Source organism: Mesoplodon densirostris, chromosome 3 (assembly GCF_025265405.1).
Source record: "Mesoplodon densirostris isolate mMesDen1 chromosome 3, mMesDen1 primary haplotype, whole genome shotgun sequence".
In the NCBI taxonomy this organism is placed as follows: domain Eukaryota; kingdom Metazoa; phylum Chordata; class Mammalia; order Artiodactyla; family Ziphiidae; genus Mesoplodon; species Mesoplodon densirostris.
Window position 1 is genome coordinate 161,798,505 of NC_082663.1, and position 19,918 is coordinate 161,818,422.

The 19,918-nt window shown below is 51.8% G+C and overlaps 1 protein-coding gene and 1 pseudogene across 1 annotated transcript in view; one reads left to right on the plus strand and one right to left on the minus strand.

Moving 5' to 3' along the window:
• ERGIC1 (endoplasmic reticulum-golgi intermediate compartment 1) overlaps window positions 1-19,918 on the minus strand; it is a 108,916-nt gene that overhangs the window by 69,186 nt on the left and 19,812 nt on the right. The window lies entirely within an intron of this gene.
• Window positions 1-19,918, plus strand: part of LOC132485865 (serine-threonine kinase receptor-associated protein-like) — a 34,960-nt pseudogene that overhangs the window by 8,223 nt on the left and 6,819 nt on the right.

Below are 19,918 nucleotides of genomic sequence, written 5' to 3' on the forward strand. Positions count from 1 at the left end.
TACGGAACTGTGGCGTGGTGCCACTGAGGCCCCAGCGGAGCACAGCTGAACGGGGGTCCCCTCACCCCTACTGGCCCCCACCACCCTGCAACAGCCCAATGAGCTCACGCTCCCCCAGAAACAGGAAAGGCCTGGTGTCGGGGCCCGAGGCCGTCAGGCCGCCAGGGCTTGGCTGGGAGTCAGGCTTCCCACTTGTCAAGGCCACAGGGAGGGAGGGCTGGCGGGGGACAGCCAGGGCCCCCAACGTGTTTCCGAATCACTGGAAACAGGACGCAGCCGCTGGCCCCACACCAGGACACAACAACATCCCGAGCTCAGATGCTATAAATGGAAATGTATTCTTAGAGGGGCAGGACCTGAGCGGGGTTTTTCAGAAGTGACCCATCATTGGATAAAAATACAGACGGCATTTAAATGTTGAGCGGTGGAGCTATTCCGGGGATTAGATTCTCATGCCCCTGGCTCCCCGCCAGGGCACGGCCTTCAGCAGACATTTAAAAGGAAGAAACGATTGGTACCAGTGTTTTAAGTTTAGGAGGAGAGAACTGGGGGAAAAGACAGCTGTGTCGAGATACCTGTGGAAGGGGCTCCCTTCGAGGGACCCCAAAGGTCCTTTGACCTCCACCTGCCCACGGGATTCAGTTTTACTCTGTGCCATGAGACCACCTTTTGGACTACATCTCAGCTACCTTGAAAAGTGAAGGCTGAGTTCTGGCTAGGCCTGGAGAGGCCTAGGACAGGATTAAGATTTTAAGAGATTTGCAGGTAAGGAAAGTACAATAGAGAAAAGCTGGAGGCGGCCCTGGTGTTACGAGGAGGGCAAGGGCAGCACTCACTGAGCGCCTCCCAGGAGCCACGGCCTCTCGACTCACGTCAGCTCATCAAAATCTCAAACCCGTTCGAGATACCAAAATGAGGTTCACCCCTATTTTTAAAGGAAAAGGAACCGGAGCTCACAAAAGACTGTGTAGAGGGGGTGAGTCTCCGGCTGAGACCCTGAGTGCAGGAAGACAAGCAGAAATGAGGCCGGGGAACAGGGGTGGAAGGGCGTCCCATGTAGAGCGACAACTCCGGCCAAGTTTCATGGCTCCGGAAGCCCAAGGTCAATCAGCAAGTGGCAAAGCTGAGGTCTGCGTCCTCGTCTGTCTGGACATGAAATTACTGTGCCGCCCTAGGGAGCAGCTGTGTGCCTTAGGAAACAAGGTGGTTCACAAGTTAAACGGTGAGATGTTCAGACAGTCCCATGCAAAAAGGCACAAGGAAAGGAATCACAGGGTTCTCCTTGTTGGCCTGGGGGAGAGTTTAGTTGGTGACCGTTTTCCTTTGGGCACATCTTGGTACTTTTCAGTTGTTCTATAATAAACAGGTTATAAACGGAAAAATAAAGACAGCGAGGGTCTCAGGAGACCTGTCGTGGGCTCCCCAGCCCCTGTCTCTCTATTATCTGCCTCTTCACCCCATGACCCCAACATTTTGTTCCAGAAAGCCCCGTTCTGTGCCAGCTCTGTGCCTTAGCATGCACTGTGCCCTCTGTCTGCAGCACCCCTCTCTCTCCTTCCGTGCCAGCTCATTCATTCTCCCTGTCATTACTGAGTGCTCACTATGGACCACGCACTGTTCTAGGTGCTAGACATACAACAGCGGTCAGACACAAAGCTCTCTGCCTTCACCTAGCTTACACCACAGTGGGGGAGACAAACAAGAAGTGAACTAATATATGTCAGTGCTATGAAGAAAAATAAACCAGGCTAAGAGAATAGAATGTAACGTGGGTACTGCTTTAGACGGGGTGTGAGGGGTGTCAGAGAAGGTTCATCCGACCCGATGACACGCAAAACACATACCTCCTTTCAGTGAGACAGCAGGCACCTGGATGTCCAGGGAAGAGAGTTCCAGGTTGAAGGGATGGTAGGTGCAAAGGCCCTGAGGCAAGGAGCATATGTGGCAGGTTCCTCCAACAGCAAGGAGGCTGATACAGCTGCACTGGGAGGTGAGGTCAGAGGCCCCAGGTAGTTCTTTAAAACTTAGCTCACACACCCCTTCCTCTGCGACGCCACCTCCAATCAGCATGAGGCTGACTGAGGCATCCTATTCTGGGCTGCCATGGCCCCTGAGCTTCCCTCTGTCATCATTTGACACATGGTGTCCTGTCATTATATATGTGTTGCACATTATATATTTACAATCATGAATGAACAGCACATCCCACTATGTCTCACTAATACTATTGGTGTCTACCATCAACAGATGAATGGATAAAGAAGATGTGGTATACATACACACATACATATACACAATGGAATACGACTCAGCCATAAAGAATGAAATTCTGCCATTCACAACAACATGGGTGGACTTGGAAGGTGTTACGCTAAGTGATGTAAGTCAGACAGAGAAAGACAAATACTGTATGTTATCACTTAAATGTGGAGTCTGAAAAATACAACAAACTAGTGAATATAAGAACAAAACCAAACCAAACCTGTGTTACTTTATCATTTGTTTTCCTTCTACCTGTCCTTTATATCATAGCATTGTAGTCATTAAAAAAGAAAACTACTACCGGTGTGTTCCCCTCAAAGTTGTGAACTCGTCAAGGGCAGGAACTGGTCTTATACAGTGTGGGGTCCCCATTACCCGGCACTTAAGTGGGGAGCATCATTTTTAAGCAACAAGAGATCCGCTGAGTCACAGAAGACTGGTGGTCTTTCCAGGCCAAGAGCTCACCTGAGATGTGCAGGTGAGTCCCCTCAGGGAGCTCCAGCAATGAGACATCACGGATGAGACCTATGTGAGGTACGGACTGGGTGACTGAGAGCGGGAGGGAAGGGGCCTCCTCCCTACCCTCCCCATTTCCTCCACCTGCCTCAACCTGTGCTTCCCTCACCAGCCCATGGCTTATCGGAGCCCTCGCTTTCAGGACAGCCCACATGGGAAGATAAAAACTTAAAACCACTTCACCAGGGGGTGATTATTCACAGATAGAAAACACCCCTCCCCTTTGAAAATGATTCCAGGAAACAGCAAGCATCCCAAATGCATCAGTGGGCCCAGACACTGATCCCCCAGCTGCTCACATCACCTGATGGGAGGCAACCAGGCATTGTGTGTCTCTGAAGGAAGTACACGCTCCCCAGTAGAAAATACCTGCTGAGGCTAGGCAGGTACTGAGATGAGAGAAGTGGGCCGGTGGGGCCTGCAGCCATCGGAGGGTAGAAAGCCCCCCAGCTTGGCCCATGGCTGGAACAAAGAGCCCTGGTGCGCCCAGATCAGGGAAAACCAGAAATCTGGGGCTTACGTGAAATTACCAATTTAAAAATGATGGCAAACAGTTTTTTGTTTGTTTGTTTTGGGTTTTTTGTTTTTAAAATAAAACAATATGCGAATCAAAGAAAACACTTCTGTGGCTCATATTTGGCCTGAAGACTATCAGTTTGTGAACTTGGCCTTAAATCTTGAAGTATTTTTGCATCAGAATAGATGGTAGGACTGAAAAAATAGGCGAGGGCAAGAAGACCTAAGCACTGTAAAACGAGAAGGGAACTTTGAGATCATGGAGCTCCTGTGTGGTCAAGAAGGTTTGTCTCAGGGGTCCATTCTAGTGGCTGCCCAGCCGCTAAGGCTGGGACTGGACTCAGTGTGTGCGTGCTGGGATGGATTAGCAACGTCTGCCAAGGACATGGGACTGGGGGCACCAGTGACACTCTTCCTGGGTAGTCAGCAAGGCTGATTTAGTCCAGACCCATTTTAAAGGCAGAAAAACTGAGGCGCAGGAAGCAACACTGAATTGCCTCATGTCATAAGTGAGAACTACCTGTGAGTCGCACCTGGGGCTCTTCCTATGACACCCAGGTGCCCCTAAATCAACCAAAGACTTATCTTAGAGAGAAGTCATCTCTGAACCAATAATGCAAGTCAATAAGAAAATGTGACTTTAACAGTGATTCATTTTATCCACAGCTCTGTAGGGACAGAACCTTTTCTAAACAGCAAGGGGGTCTGAGTCCTGACAAAGCCATCTGAGGACACTGCCCACAGCACGCACTGTCCCAACTGAGGGCCTTGAGCTGGCTGAGGGGCCTGGCACCAGAGAGAGCCTGGGTGCACCTGAGCGCGGAGGCCTGCCTTGAGCTTGGCCCTCCTCCCTTGCACTCAGTGTGAGTCAGGGCTCTCGACTTCAGTGTGCTGGCTGCAAAATTTTCAGCTTTACTTGGCTCCTGAGCAAAACGTACTTTTCCAAAGGACATCGATTCAACTGAGCTGAGTTTTGCAATGCCCTGGCAGTGGCAAGGTCAGCCTCCCTGAGCACACGCTGTCCCAGGCAATGAAGACTGGTGGTCTTTGTGGTTATCACCTCCCTCACCCCTTCCTTCCTCCTCCCCAAGTGGGAGGATCCGTCCCTCCCCTGGTAGAGCCCCCTGGCATGCCTGCCGTCCCACGGGTAACCCAGCCAGGGAAGCCCTCACACTCTGCAGAGCCCTGCCTCACCCCCACTCGCATCATTGCCAGGGCGGGTCAAGAACACAGGCCAAGGGGGTCGGGCTGGCAGTGGCTCAAACATCAGCAAGTACATCGTGTACCTCTTGGCTTTTCAAAAACTAGACCATCGTTTAGAGCGGTTTTAGGTTCGCAGCAAAATGGAGCAGATGCCCCCCCCTCCGACACACACATAGCCTCCCCCATTATCAACACCCCGCACCAGAGTGGGGCATCTGGTACAACGGATGAACCTGCACCGACACGTCATCGTCACCCAAAGTCCATAGTTTACAACAGGGCTCACTCTTGGTGTTGTACGCTCTATGGGTTTTAACAAATGGAAAATGACACGCATTCACCATTATAGTATCATACAGGGGAGTTTCACTGCCCTAAAAATCCTCTTGCTCTGCCTGTTCATCCCTCCCCCAACTCCTACCACCCCAGGCAACCACTGTTCTTTTTATTGTCTCTATAGTTATGCCTTTTCCAGAATGTCATTTAGTTGGAATTATATAGTATGTAGCCTTTTCAGCTTGGCTTCTTTCTCTCAGTAATACTCCTTTAAGTATCCCCCATCTATGTCCTTTCATGGCTTCGTAGCTCATTTCTTTCTAGTACTGAATAACATCCCAGTGTCTGGATGAACAACAGTGTACCTGGTTTTTCAATCCCTGAGGCGTGGATCTGCAAAGCCAGGGGCTCTACTGCCTATTAGCTGTGTGCCTTCGGACAAAACTTTCTCTGAACCTCCAGTGTTCTTCACCTGTAAAATGGGAATAAAAGTACTGAGGACTTCACTGGAGTGCGGGTTATATGTGGAAGAGCGTGGAAGGCACGGACGACAGGTCACAGCAGGGAGCAAACACACGACAGATGTCAGCTGCAATTATCATCACTGCCAATTATCACCACGATGGTGTGGCTGTCGCTGCCATTCGTGGGCTTATTCTTGCCTTCTCTCTGCAGAGCAGTACGAGGGGGAAGTGGAGACAACCCTGACTCTGGGCTCACACAGGTTGGCGTTCTAAATGCTGACCCCACCTAGGCAACTAGCTAGACCTCTCTGAACCTCTGTGGATTACATCCCCCTCCTAGTGGGATTTTGAGAAACAAATGGGATCACTAACTGGAATGCAGAAAGAGCCCTTAGCACCCAAAAAGCAATCACAAAAGGTTAGTTCAAAGCTATTTGGGAGAGGTCCTTGGCATTTCCTGTGAACAGCCCCATTGAGTGCATGAGGCAGAGAAGGTGAACAGTGGGTGTATTAGAAAATGGAGATGAAAGCCTGCTGGTTAGTGCCAGGGCCGGGAGGAACGTCTTCAAAGCAGAGTGAGTATGGAGAGAGGCTGGTGCTGTCCTGCCCAGCCAGGACCCCGCGGACGTCAGCAAGGAATGGGGGCAGAAACACCTCTGCAGCCTAGCTGGCTGGCAGTCTTCTTGGTGTCAAATGACAGCAGAGAGCTGAAATTCAGAGGCAGTGGCCAAGGCCAGTCAGCATTGTTCCTGCGGCTTCCGAGGGGCAGAACTAAGGACACGGCGGAAAGTCATGGGGCAGCAGCCATCAAATAGCTCACATGTGCCCACCAGCAGGTTCCATGCAACTGCTGGGCCTGAACCAGGACTCCTGCGCTCTCCCATGAAATGACCTTGGCCTCTTGTCTACAGAGGGCCCACCCACCTGGAAGCACATTGCACCCCCCCCACCCCGTACCCAGAATGGTCTGTGATGCAGCACACCTGACCTTGCAGTGCCAGCAACCTTGGGAGGGAGGAACTGCCACAATCCCCACGTTCCGGATGAGGAAGATAAAGGCGGCACTGCCTGGGAGCACTGAAGCTGGGACTCAGACCCTTGGCTTTCCGATTCCCCACAGCCCGGAGGCAAGCCCGGCGTTTGCAGAAAACTCCTCATGAATGGTTTCCCGGCTCTGCTTAGCCCATTCATCCCTTCACTCAGCATCGAGTCCGCCAATATCACTAGCATCCGCTCTGTTCCAGATGCGGAGCTAGGCCATCGAGATACAATGCGAACCAAACAAAGGCAGACCCTGCCTGCCTGGAGCCAGAGTCAAACAAAGCTCTGTTACAAATGTGTCGTTATAGAAGGAGATGCGTGCCAGAAAGGGAAGGCCGTGGGCCTCCCTGCTCTATTGGAATTGAGGCTGGAGGGTGTATGGTCACAGAGGGTCTGGAGCCGGCCTTTCTGGGTGTGAGGCCACATTCATCACTCGCTAGCTGTGGCCCTGGGAATTTACTCCATCTCCCTGTGCCTCAGTTTCCCAGCCTGTCAAAGAGTGCTCCCTCCTTGGGTAGCTTTGAGGGGGTCCGTGTGTTAGTACGGGGAAAGTAGTTATTTAGCGCAGTGCCTGGCCCCACGAGTGAGTGCTCACCGCTTTACCCGCTACTACGAGGCTGCAGGGTGTGAGGCAGAGAGGACCACAGGCATTTTCTTCTTCCCAAAGGAGAACCTCATGTTCCCCCCTCAAATCCCGCCAAGAGCTGCTGCAGCCCCAGTGGGTCCAGGAAATCAAGTCAGAAAGAGGGGCACACTGAGGTCCCCATGGGTCCAGGCTGAGACAGAAGGTGGGGGATCCGGAGACCCAGGGTTACAGGTGCCGCACATGGGGAGGAGTACCCACCCCACGCCGCCTCCTGCCCCTGGGATCTCTGTCCCCTCTCTGCTCTCTTCCTGCCTTGCCCCGATGGGCCTTTCCTTCTGGACCCTGCTCCAACTCTCTTGACCTCAAGAGCACCGAGCTGAGATTCTGACTTCCAGAAAGACTTGGGAACATTTTAAAAATATTTTTTAACTGGGCTCAGCAATGCAAAAAAAAGGGCACGTGCACATATGCGCACACACACCCAGCATCCAGAAAGACCCACTAAGAATTTTCATACACAGGTAGTAAAGACTTACCAATATGTGCGTAAAGGAGCAACACCATTTTTGGGAGAGCAGTTATTCTGGGATGGAGGTGGGGATGCATCAAAGATGCAAATGTGAAAGCAGGGTGAGAGGAATATGGGGGCTTAAGGTGTGTTTCTTAAAATGGGGGGAAGGTATGGATTAGTCTCTATGCTATCTGATATGCCTAAAATATGTGTATGAACATTTTTTTAAAAAGCTTTAAAGTACCCAAAAGAAGTCAGATGCTACAAAACAAGAATGAATGAATTACTGACTCACACGACATGGGTGAACCCCATAGATGTTACACTGAAAGAAGGCCAACACACACATACAGTAGGATGCTGTCTATGTGACCTTGAAGGATGGACAAAGCTAATCAACGGTGAGGAAAGCCAGGAGAAGGGTTCCCTCTTGGTTGGGGTACTGACCAGGATGGGGCACAAGGGAGTCTTCCCAGGGGCTGGGAATGTTCTCTGTCTTAATCTGGGGGTGATGGCGTGGGTGTATGTATGTAAAAAGCCATTGAGCTGTACACTTTATGGTGAGCTATACCTCAATTTTAAAATTAATTTAAAATTTAAGAAGAAAGAACATCAAATCATTGGCCAGGTTTGGGAACCCCTTGCACTGGCTTAGAGTAAAATTAAAGAGATGGTTTTTAAGTATCTTTCTACACCAATTTGATGTTAGATTCTGTCATTTATGCATTTATCCATACCTCCTCTGGGGACAATCTTCATCAAGGTACAAAGGCAGATACACAGGGGAAGTGTTCCCAAGCCCAAAGGACATGCTCAACCAGGTGGCAATCCTGGTTCTGCGCTTACACGCTCTGTGGCCTGGGCTAAATGACGTCCCTCTCTGAGACTCAGTAGTCTGATGAGCAAACATAGTCAGGATTAAACAAGATGGTGTTCAGCACTGTGCTGAGCACATACTAGGTACTCAAAAAAGTGGGACCTGTTACTATGGTTCATGCTGTCATCCTCTAGAGCAGTGTTTTACCAACTGCAAGTTATGACTAGGGAGTTGAGAAATCAACTTAGTGAGCTGTAACCAGCATTTTAAAAAATGCTACAATAGAATAAAAAATAGCTGTTTGCATTGCCTGTATAAAGGAAGCATTGCTATGTTGAGTTTTTACATGTTGTCTGCTGGTTTGCAATATAAAATGTATTTCTTACAAACGGTAGATGTCAGAATGATTAAGAGCCCTGTTCTATCGGACCCCATGCAGCTCCGTGACACAGCAGATACCACCTCACCATGATAAAGCCTGGTTCTTGGAATTAAGTAGGAACAATAACATAGTATGAGAATAATTCTTGTATCTCCTAGAAAGTCAGATGTTGGCTTTCTTTTTGTTTTTTTGTTTTTTTTTTTTAAGCCAACATGTTCTGAAGTTGAGGGCAGATCAGGGACAGCTGGCCAGAGGAAGTGGCTTCAGATCTGGGCTCACAAAGTCAGATCTGAATCCCTGGGGCTAGGAGAAAGAGGTGGGCCAGGCAGACGGGGGGTCACGGCTGCCCAGGCTGACGGTGTGGCGAGCTGGGTCCCAGGGCCCTTGGTCTCCTGCCCCCTCAGGGAGGGCTAGATGGCTCTGGAGGAGCTTCCGTGGTCCCACGTGATACGGTTTTAGGTGGAGCCAGGGCAGGGCAGCAATGAACGTGAATCACCCAGTGAGGGAGTTCCTCCCACTCTACTTCTCCATCAATTCTCTTGAATGAGTCTAGAAGAAAGTCTCATTTTGGTTCCAGAGGGTCTTTTAACACCTAATAATCTCACTTTTTAATAAACCGAAGAGCAGGCTTCAGGCTCAGAACCTTCTACCAGCAACAGCCCTAAGCTCGAATTTTCTTTGAAAGTCACTGCTTTGAATTTTATGGATACTTTGGGTCCATGGCAAATGACACTGGTTTTACCTTTTCTGGTTTTACCTTTTCTTTTTAACTCACCTATTCGAATCTTTAAAGTGGGTCCATATAAATAAAATAGAAAGTTTACAATAGTATGGGTAGAGGTAGATATGGCAAAAGTGTGAAAGTGGTCCGGGAATGGTATAAATTTGGTAGACGCTGCTAAGGACTTCCCAAATCTGTGGCTGGTGAATCCTACCGTGCCTTCGTACAGCCTGACATCAATGGGCGTCACTAAAGGACATACCCGCTGCTGATTAAGCGGTGACAGAACTCAGGAGAGAAGAACCGGAGCCTCTTAAGTAAGGGCAAAGTCAAGGCCAGACAGCCAACCAGCTGCGGAAAATTCTTCAAGGAGACGGGATTTTTCAATTGAAAGGTGCCTACCTCCGTGCCTTAGAACTCCCGTCACCATCACCGGGCCTTTCTGCAAACACGTACTCATTTGCGCAGTCTGGGTGCCATAATGAAGTCTCCATTAGATTTTTCCTGCCGTACTTCTTTATCTTCCCCCTTTACCTAGTGCCATCCTTCTAAACCTTTTATTTCACGGTCATCTGAGTCTTACAGAACAGCTGCACAGATAGCATAGAAAGTCCCCACACACCCTTCAGCCAGTGTCCCCTCATGTTCACATCTTACAGAACCAGAGAAAACCACAGAAAAATTCTCGAAACTAGGAAATTAACCTCGGTACAATATCATTAAGGAAAAGACAAACTTAATTAGGATCTCACCAGTTTTTCCACTAATGTCCTTTTTCGGGTCTAGGATCCAATCCGGGGTCCTCCTTAGTCTCTAATCTGTGACAGTCCTGCATCTTTCCTTGTCTGTCGTGACTGTGACATTTTTGAAGAGTGTTTGTCAGTTACTTCGTAGAATACCTCTCAAACCAGGCTTGTCTGATGTTTTCCGGTGATTTAAGTCAGGTTGTGCATCTCTGGGAAGAATCCCACAGTGCTGTGCCCTCCTTAGAGCCCCACATCGGGGACATGATGCCATATGTCTTATCACCTGTGCTGTTAGCCTTGATCACTTGGCTAAGATTCGATCTGCCAGGATTCTCCTGGCACTTACTAGTTTCCCACTTTGTAATTACTAAATATTTCGGGGGAGATACTCTGAGACTATACAAATATCTTGTTTCTGCTGAAACTTTTGCCCACTAATTTTGGCATCCAAAATTCGTGGATTTTAACTGAAATAATTATTACTGTGGAGTTTTAATGGTGACTTTCAAATTCTCTCATTCCTTCCACATTTATTAACTGGAATTACCTGTGCCCTGTCTCCTTTTTAATGGTCTTAAAAAAAAAAAAAGATCTTGGCAGGAAGTTACAAACTTTCCAGTGGGCAAACCTGATCTTGCAAGAAACCATCTCTTTCTACGTTTCCACTGAAAAAACAACCCACTGCATCCCAGGCGTTTTTCCTTCTCATTTTTTTCTCTTTTCTTCTTTCTTTCCTTCTCCTCATCCTGCCCCACTCTTCACCGTGATTTTCAGAGCTGGTGAGCGCCAGGCTGCTCTGGCAATGTCAAAAAACCCACCTATGCAACGTCCACGGAGTCTATACTAGACTGGAAATTCACACCTGGGCCTCAGCACGTGCTTCATTGACCAATCCTAAGTGCCTACTATGTGCCAGGCCTGTATGAGGCACCTTAACCTAAACATGCTCTAATCTTTACACCAACTTTAGTAGGTCAGCGAGCTGCTTCCCATTTTACAGACGAGGAAACTGAGGCTCATACGTTTACCTAGCAAACGTTTAGTGTCCAGAAGCACCAGGCACCATTGATAGTGTTGGGGAAACGAGAGTGAACAAGACAGGCAAGGCCTATGAACTGAAGAACTTGTGTTCTTGTGGAGGAGACAGACCAAAAGAGAGTTGGGACTGTCCTGAAGTGTGCTAAGAGCTACAGAGGAGCGCACAGGGTGATCTGAGAGCGTGTGATGGGGGCGCTGCAGGCTGAGTGGTCAGAGCAGGACCTCTGAGCAGAGACCTGAGGGGAGGGAAGGAGCCGGCCGTGCCAAGAGCCCGGGAAGGGCATCCAAGCAGTGGGGGCAACATGGGAGCATGGTCAACTTGGTCAAGGAGCAGCAATGCCCACATGGCTGGAGCACAGGGAGCAGAGAAGGCCCAGGATGAGGCCAGCGACACGGCGGGGAGAGGATGGATCACACAGGGCCCTACAGGCCAGGGAAAGGACTCGGGATTAGTCTCCGCAGTGGATTTGCGGCAGCGTGCTGAGTGCCCAGGAGGGCGGACTGCATTTCACCCAGAGTGACCCTGGCGGTCAGCGACAGAGCCAGGCTCCAGCCACGGCAGGCCTGGCCTCCGTCTGCCCCAGCCAGGCCCTTCCTCCTCCACACAGCACTGGCCCAGGCCCTCAGGCAGGGCTCCAAACACTGTGGAACTCAGGGTCTGGCTCTGGAATATGTTTTTGTGCTGAGACACACGGGCGCGGCCAACGCCCTGGCTCCTTCCTCACACGAGATCACTCTGGGTCTCCTGCTCAGGGAGGACCTGAGCCTCGGCCCATCCCCCTGCCCTGACTGGGGGACCCACACTCGGCACCAGCTCCCACTCAGGCTGGCCTCGATTCCGCCACGCGAGCCTCGGAGCAGTCTGTTTCTTTCGCAGTTCTGTGACTTGCACGCTCTGTTCCCATTGCTTTATCTAGCAAGTTCACGGTCACGCAGCTTGGTGCAGTTAAGGGCCCAGACTGGGGAGCCAGGGAGCCTGGGTTCAAATCCCGCCTCTGCCACTAGCCAGGTGACCCTGGGCAAGTTAGCTCCTGATATGTCTTATGTTATTCATAATAACAGAGCCTATACCCACCTCACAGCCGTGATCACGAGGATTAAATCAGTTAATAGATGCAAGAAGGCGGTGCAGGTGCCCTGAGAACGCTGCCTCAGGGTTAGCTATTCCCATCATCAGCATCAAGGCCCAGGCAGGTCGGCCCACCTCCCGCACTGGAGTACCAAGCCCACTGCCTCACGTAGCTGTGAGCTCCCTGAGGATGGGGACAAGTCTGCTTCACCTGTCCCTTCCCTCCCTGGCACACAGGGGGCCTGGTCCTGAATAAATGCTGTTTGTTGAAAGAATGAATAAGTAATGGACAAACACGTAGGAGAATGGGATGGGTAAACGTGCGCCAAAAGTAAGATTAAAAGCTTGTAATTACCCAGGACAAATACTTTCAACAAGCACCTCTGGCAGAGCCGGGGGATTAAGACAAGGCCTGTAGGCACAGCACCGCTGAAAGGCAAGAAACACTGCAAGAAAAAAAGCAACAGAGATAACCCGGCCAACAAATAGTCAAGAACCCCAAAGAAATGACTTTGGAGTGAGGGGAACCTGGCTCCCAAATCCCAGAACCACCACCTACTGGCCGTGCTGTGGTCTTCGCGAGGCCACCGTGTCCAGCTGGTTGGGCTGCCTGTCCTGCTCAAGGACACCTGACAGAGGCGGAGGGCGAGGGCTGGAATCTCGCCCGCACACAACTGGAGGACGTGTGAGGGCTACACTGGACTCACAGGGGCCCCACCCGAGGGGCTTTTAACGTGATTCCCCACAGAAGTGGGCAGAGAGGTGACCAGCAGCCCCTGGAAACCTGCATCAGCGCCCTGGGCCTCTGTTCCAACCTGCAAAGCTCAGCCAAAGAGAGCAGCTGCGCCTCACCTCCGTGACACTTGTTAACTTCCACGCCTTTTACGCCCAGTGCCTAAAACAATGCCTGGCACATAGGAGGCGCTCAGTGCATCTGCTGAATGCACGAATGAATGAACGGGCTAAGGTACCACCCCATCCTTTCCCTACAGGCAGCCTGATGGATGCAGTGGGCTCAGACACTGGTAGCAGGACCATTAACCGTAGTAAACTCTTACACCCCTCAGTCTGGAAGAAAACAGAAAGGGGGAGAGAGGGCGAGGCTAACTTCAGGCTGGAATGCAGCCCTTTTCAGTCAGCTGGGAATAGCGATAAGGAGGCGGCCATGGGAACCATGGGAACTGGGAGCGGGGGAGGGACGGGCCCCATTCACACAGTGCATGGAGGTTAAGGTTATGGCCCTGGCGGAATGCGGGCTGGGTGTGGGGCTGGGCCTGGAAGCAAAGTTCCTGAATGACTGGCTAGCCAAGCCGGGGCCTTGGTTCCCTCTTGGGAACCTGTACAGCCAAGAGCAGTGTTTCATCAAAACAGGAAAAATCATAGAGGAAAAATGCTCATGTAAGGGGACTGGTATTTACAGGGAACAGCCCTGCCTCGACCTAAAGCCTGCAAGGATAAACTGGGGGTGGGGGGACACAGAAAGGGGCATGCCGGGCAGCAGAGCCATCCCAGGTAAGGCCACCCACTGCCCACCCAGGTCTGGGGGATCCTGGCAAGCTATGAAGGGGTGCCTGGGCTAGGTAGGTGGCAGAAGGCAATGTAAGCCTCAAAAGTCACAGCCTCAGAGAGGCTTCTCCTGGCCCCAGGCTCTCTCTAGCCACAGAAGCTCCTGACCTGGTATTACCCGTCCAAAGTGCTTCAGAAAGACGGACGTGCTCTCCCTGCTGTTACCTACAGGACAGGCAAGTGGGGACTCTAGCCCCAAACATCTGGCAGGCAGGAGCCTCAGGATCTTGGGCAGATCCCTCACCAACACCCAACCCTGTTTTCTTTCTTTGGACAACAGGACACTCCCACCCTTGTCCGTAGGGCGCTGGGAAGGTCAGCGGAGAGTATGAACTTGGACCTGCTGGGTACACAGTAGGTTTTTCCTGGGTTCCTCTGAGCAGCCTGCATTACCATCATCATGATCACATGACAGGCAGTGATTCGGCAAAGGCTCCTGGGCCCCACCCCAAGCTTCCAGGACATTCGATGCCGATGCCGCCATCTGTGACTTTCTTCTGTACGAACACAAGAATTCTCGTCTTGCTAAGTGCAAGTCATGAGTCGCTCCTCTAGTGTGTGAGTAAAGGACCTGGGGTGTGCAGTAGTGCATCATCACCCTCACCTGCACACTGAAGGGTCTTAACTGCTCTGCACTTCCCCTTCAGTCCAGAGTGAACTCTTCATGAAGATCTGCTTAAAACGCTTCAAGGGCCAAAGGCTTCTTGGGATAAAGGTCATCTTCCTAATCGTGCCCTGTGAGTCCCTCACGGCCTGGCCCAGCTGAGTCCTCCAGCCTGGGCTCTCCCCGGCTCTGTCCTGCAGCCACTTCCACATGGACAATGCTACCTCCCTACCTCAGGGCCTTTGCCCATGCTGTTCCCTCCACCTGGGCCTCCCTCCCTAATGAACCCCAAGTACCTTTCAGACAGCCACTGAAACATCACTGCCGTGAGGTTTCCCTTGACCTCTAGAAGAATCCCCTGTGTTTTTCCTTCACAGACCTCATATCAACTGATAAGTACAAATTTAATTGGATGTTTGATTTAATCGCTGAAGATGAAGACTCCGCGACAGGAGGAGCTATATGCCTCTCGTTCACCACTGGCCCCCCAGGTGCCTAGCACAACGAGCAGCATAAATATTTGTACGTAATGAGTGAGTGAATGGACGAATGAATGAATGATTGAACAAACAGCCCAGGAAATGAAAAGTGAAAAGGGAAGTAAAGCAAAGAGCAGGTGGAGAGACCCAGATTCTACTGCCCCCACTCTAGGAGCTACAGAGGAAGGTGGAAGACAAGAACATGGGGAGGGAACTGAGTCATACGTGAGGGCTGCCTGGGGTCCTGGGGGTTGGTGACCAGGTGGCCATGATGGAGTACTTGCTGACAATTCACAGACACTATTTCATCTTGCCTCACACAGTGCCTGGGCGGGGGTTGGGGGGGTACTAGCCCATTGTTGCAGATGACAAAACTGAGACCCAAGGGGATGAAGGACCTGCCTGGGATCCCACAGCTGGGAGGGGGTGGGGTTAGGGCTGTGACTGCTCATTGCCACACACCATTGTCTAGACTCTAGTCTAGTTCTAGACTCGAGGGGGAAAGTCCCTTATGCCAGGCATCCCTGCAAGAAAGTGAAACAAATTTATAAGCATCTTCCTGAAACTGCTGGAGCAGAGATGTTTATGCTTTTAGCGGGTAAGGATGGTAAGAAGGAATGAACGGGACTGTCCAGGCCATCAGCTGAGAACTTAGCCCAGCCGAGTCCAATACCAAGCGTCTCATCAGTCCATCAGTCCATTTAATCCTCAGAACAGCCCTAGCAAGCAGGCACTATCATTAGGACCATTTTACAGATGAGGAAACTGAAGCTGAAAGAAGCTCCTGTTATTCCTAATCTAAGATGCTTAACACATTGCAGATATTCTCTTTAGTGTATTATTCTAGTGAACTTCAACATACATCAACATGTTCCTCAGGTCCACTAGTGGCCTTGGGAGCCCAATGTTATGTTCCAAAATGCTTTTAAATTCCCCACCTGTGAAGTTCCTGCTGTGGGGTTTTCAGGGGCCCCAACCCTTGGCTACAATTCCCACGGCAGCCCATCTGTCTACAATGTGCTTTAGGCATTTCATATGCATGGATTCAGCCTCAGGTTGGCATCCACGGTCTGACAGTCTTGTCTTCAGTCTCCTTGAGGGTGTGAATAAGGACCAGTCACCCCATCAGGGAGAATACTCCCCCACTGTCTTGGGAAACATACTGACCCAAGCCAATGGGCTTTTAGTTCCCCTTTGTCCATGCCCCAGGGAGTTTTTACATTCACTTGATTCCCTTCTCCTTCCTAAGCACCGTCCCTGCTCAAGAACCTGCTATGGCTCCCCACTGCCTGATGCAGCACATGCAGACCCCAGGCCAGGCTCCTCTGGGTGGTCTACAAACCAGGCCTACCTCACCTGCCCGTTGTATCCCCTGACCTTTCCCACACGGCTATCCCTTCCTCCCAATCTCATCAGGCTGCAGAACCCCTCGGGTAGAATGCCATCCCTTCCCCTGATCCCAGCACGACTCCTCTCGAGTGTCCCTTCTCCAGGAAGCCGCCCCCGCTCCCCGCCACTCGCTGTTTGTGTACATCCTGCCTTTTGCCTTCTTTTCTACTCAGGTGCCATTGCCTACGTGGCATCGACTCTTCGCCGGCCTGTATGAACTGACCTCACCTTTCTAAGAGGATTCTTTGCTTCTTGAGAGGGAGGCTCAAGTCCACCCGCCTGGACTTGGCATTCCAGCCTTGCCACAGCTTCTCCAGCCTGGCTGCTAACCCAGCCTCACTCTCAGCTCAGCTTCTCACTGAGAAGACATGCTGCCCACCCCCTGGGGACATGGGGACAGGGGATGGGGGAGGGGGGTCACTGATAAGGCACCTGTCTTTTCTCTGGCCTCAAGTGCTGTCAAGTTCCCTCCTGCCAACAGGCCATGAACTAAGTCACCAGCCCACTGTCCTTTTTGTAAATTGAAAAGGATATGACTTGCAAGTTAATAAGTGACATTTGATTAGCTGAAGGTCAACATTTCTAAAACATCAAGTCCGTGTGGAAAATGTGAATCAAAGAGGCCTCTTGGCAGAAAGACTGGACACCAAAAGAGCCAGCGGCTGCTGGCCTGGTCCCCGCTGGGCTGCACCCAGGCCCATCTCTGCAGCGCAGATTTGCAGGCTGCCCACGGCACAAACAGAGCCCAGCTCCCCACTCAAACTTGTCCCCACTGTGCTGAGGGTCAAGGGCACACTCTCCATGGTGCCCCCGATGCATTCTCCAGCCAGTTCGCCAAGTGCTGACAGTTCACTCCTGCCTCTGCCTTTGGATGGGCCTGGACCCCTTGCCCTGGCATCTGCCCAGCTCTGCTCATCACAAGGCCTCGAGGTGGCACTAGGGAGGTCCTCTCAGAACCCCTCACCAAGGTAGATGAGAATATCCCCAAAGATCCCTGGACGTTCTTGCTCAGATAACTCTTGATGGTTTAACTGTCTATCTTCCCTGTTGGAATGGAAGCTCCTTGAGAGTGGGTACCACGTCCGTGGGGTTCAGCTCCACACACCAGCACCAGCACAGCACGTGGCACACAGTAGGTGCTCAACGGATAACAGTTACATGAACGAACGAGCAAATGAGCAAGGAGGGCGCTGGATGGACCGAGACCATCTCAGCAGACACGCTTTAGGGAGAACTTCTGGCGCAGCCAAGCCACCAGTGGAGAAGGGAGGGGGAACAGAAGAGGCCGTGTTGCCTGGATCAAGCCCAGGAGTGGGAGGCAGGTGGGTGTGCTTCCTCTCTCACCCCTGCGGCCCTCCTGGAAAGCAGCATGACCATCCCTACCCGGAGGTGTTTCCTGGTGTTCTGAGAAAGGCCACGGGGGGGGTGGTGGTGGGGTGCGGTGACCTCTCACACCCCACCCCACTGCTGCCCCCACCCGAGGCAGCCACCTCCACACCTGCCCCGCCCCTGTGGGAGTTCCAAAGTCCAGCCTGCCCCCTCAGTCATTTCACCTCTAAAATGGGGGCAGAGCGACCCCGATCCCAGCCTCCTAAGACCCCCACCTCCAAGGAGGTGAGAAGACACTGCTGCAGATTACTCACAGGAATCTGTTTTGTTTCTTAAATTGCTTTTGTAACAAACCCCACGTGGAACAATAGCAACAAATCAATACTCCCCAAATCCTAAGAACGTTACACTGACCGGCCAACCTACTGCCTATGGCACTGTCACAACCACCCTCTGAGGTGGGTACCACGTACTCTCCCCATCTCACAGCTGGGGAAGGGAAGCCCGCAGAAGTAGATGATTTGGCTGACTGAGCAAACAGCAGGGCCAGAGCACAAAACTGGAGTCTCTACTTGGGTTCCCCCCTCGCCTGATCATTACAACTCCCCAGAGAGGTTGCTTAAAAGTACAGAGGCCGGGGTTTCCCTGGTGGCACAGTGGTTAAGAATCCGCCTGCCAATGCAGGGGACAGGAGTTCGAGTCCTGGCCCGGGAAGATCCCACATGCCGCGGAGCAACTAAGCCCATGCGCCACAACTACTGAAGAGCCCGCAAGCCGCAACTACTGAGCCCGCGAGCCACAACTACTGAGCCCGCATGCCACAACTACCAAAGCCTACGTGCCTAGAGCCCGTGCTCCGCAACAACGGAAGCCACGCAATGAGAAGCCCGCACACCGCACCAAAGAGTAGTCCCCGCTCACCGCAGCTAGAGAAAGCTGCGCACAGCAACAAAGGCCCACGGCAGCCAAAAGTAAATAAATTAAATAAATAAACTTATTAGGAAAAAATACAGAGGCCGGGGCCCTGATTTCCCCATATCACGATCTCTCAGTGGGGCCGTGGGAATCACTTGAACAAGCAAATTGCCCCCAGCCAGCTGGGCAGACTGTGACTCCCTGGGCCTCAATTTTCCCATCTGTGAAAGGGGTGACTCCTCCCCCAAAGAGCCGCTGTGGGTGATCAAGGGAGGGAAATGCTGGGTAAGTGTGCTAAAAACAGCCAAGAGGTATCAAGCAGAAGGTCCCACTGAGGAAGACGCTCTACTTTGGGTAGGCTGACCAGCCCTTCCACTTCTGGAGCCCTTGGGGCTAGAAAGGGACTCTAAAGGCCAGCATGCACTGCCGTGGCGGCTGTAGCTGTGACTCTTCTAGCTGCTTCCACCTGGGGCAGTGGCAGACTCAGGAGTGGCTCACACGTCATGGAGCCTGCTGGGCCCAGGGCACATTCCTACCCATTGTGTCTTCTGTGCAGTATCTTTCAGGCGACAACAGCACATGGCCAACCAGTTCAGCCTGTGGGAGGGTGGACATCACGTCCACATCCCACGTCTCCACACTAGGGAGTGACACCAGCTGACAAACAGGTGGTTCTCCCCAGGGGTCCTCACCCTTGGTCAAGTCCACGTGCCCTCTCTCCTCCGGGCTGTTACCACCAGCACGCTCAAGCAGTTGTAACACCACCACCCGCAGGGTCAGAGGCCCAAGTGGTGGCCTGTATCAAGGTTCAAGCACAGAAATACCTGTACCCACTAAATAATCGTCACAGCCACACGTACTGGTCACTTACCACGGTGGGTGCCGTGCTGAGCAATTTAGCCGAGTCATCTCTTTGAAGTTCTACTGTCCCCCAGGAGGAAGGTACCGTCACCATCCCCGCTGATGACGTGGGTAAAGCGCTAGCAGGTCAACTCTGCAAGTAGCAGGGCTGCGGTCCAACTCCAGGGAGACTGCTCATTCACTGTTCAACACGTTTTTCAGTGTGCCCGTCACTGTCCTAGGCCCTGGGGACCCAACCGTGACGAAGGCAGAGCAAGGCACTGATAGCCTGGTGGGGGACTCAGAGATCAAGCTCTCAACCCTGGTCTCCGCTGTCTCCCGAAGGCCACTGGCTCTTTCCAAAGGGAGACGTCCCTGACTGGCTCCCTGGTGTCCACTGTTGGCATGAGGCCTGTAGGAGGTGGACTGGGTTAGAGGACACTGGTCTGCAGGAAGCAGGTCCTGCCAGCTAACCCACTGACACATGGCACCTGGGCAGACTGCGCCGGTGTTCTGAAAGATTAAAAGTCATTCTGAGTCACTATTTCTTCCTTGTGGGGTGGCCTTAAGAGAATCTTTAATCATGAGGCTCAAAGTGGAGGCATGAGAAATACAGTACTGCCCCCTCCCCTCAACGACAACAATACA